The following is a 1362-nucleotide window of genomic DNA, read 5'->3' on the forward strand; positions in this document are numbered from 1 at the left end:
TGTGTGTGTGTGTGTGTGTGTGTGTGTGTACGTATGCATTTCCTGTATGTTTATATAGACATAAATATATTTCTGTGTTAAACCAAATATTGGTGTGTGTGTTTTATCAACTTCTCTTTGGCAAGTTGGATTCTAGTTTTATGGAGTATTTCTATTTTTCTGTTGAAATAGAGTATCTCACGCTGCTTAGGTTCGCCTGGGACAACGTAATGTTAAAAGTTCCTGTCTCTTGAAATAATATCTGAATTGTGTCGATGGTGGTAAAAAATACTTGCAATCATTCGTGTTATTTATAAAATTTTATTTTTTGAGGGGGAGGGAGGGGTGAAGAGAGAGAGGGAGAGAGAGAGAGGGAGAGGGAGAGAAAGAGAGGAGGGGGAAGGAAACAGTATGTTTGATTGTGTCTGTGTTTTTCTGTGTGTGTTGTGTGCATGTTTGTGTGTATGTGTGTGTGCGCGCGCTAGGGGGGCGTGGATAGACAGTGTTGAAATGAAATATTAAGCATTATGCTCATGGAAAACGAATGGAGTGATAACATCCAAAGCTACGGACTACAGAGACACAGACGTGAAGAAAGATGCGTGGCAAGAGAGCCAACAAAGGTACACACATTTTCATAGACTGATATAAGCAGATATATGCAAATTGTTCAGACAGATAGATATAATAATATGGTGTAAAGTCATTCTGGGCGCTTTTAGCAAAAGTTAATAACGGTTGCTGGAATTGGACTTTGGCCAAAATTCCATTGGATGTTTCTTTATAGGTTTTTCTTCTGTTCTCTTTTAACTGTCGAATTGATCGTATCAATCTCTTTCATCAATTCGATCTTCCCATGAAGATTGCCTTGCAGAATTAGGGTAATGTGTGTCCTGTTCTGGCGCTGTTTCTACTAATTGAACCCCCTTCCCCTCATTTCCTTACATCCTCCCAAATACCCCTGACCCGCTTAAATACATTCACCCAAAATACATCGCCCCCTCCCAACCCCTCACCCCACCCCTCACTGTGTGTGTGTGTGTGTGTGTGTGTGTGTGTGTTTCACCGTCTGTGTTAGTGTATCTATCTATCTATCTATCTATCTACACACACACACACACACACACACACACACACACACACACACACACACACACACTCACTCACTCACTCACTCACACACACACACAAAGAGAGAGTGCCTAATTGATACAAAATAAACGCCGGTGGGCAAACACCCCTCAACACCTTCACCTCCAACAGAGAGAAAAAAACCCCACCCAACTCTCTGAGATGACTGACGAGAACTGTAGGCAGTAAAAATCACAGAGGCATTCATCACAACAGGAAACATTGTTTTCACGAACAAATGATTCCACCCCC

The sequence above is a fragment of the Aplysia californica genome, unplaced genomic scaffold (assembly GCF_000002075.1).
Source record: "Aplysia californica isolate F4 #8 unplaced genomic scaffold, AplCal3.0 scaffold00401, whole genome shotgun sequence".
NCBI lineage: Eukaryota > Metazoa > Mollusca > Gastropoda > Aplysiida > Aplysiidae > Aplysia > Aplysia californica.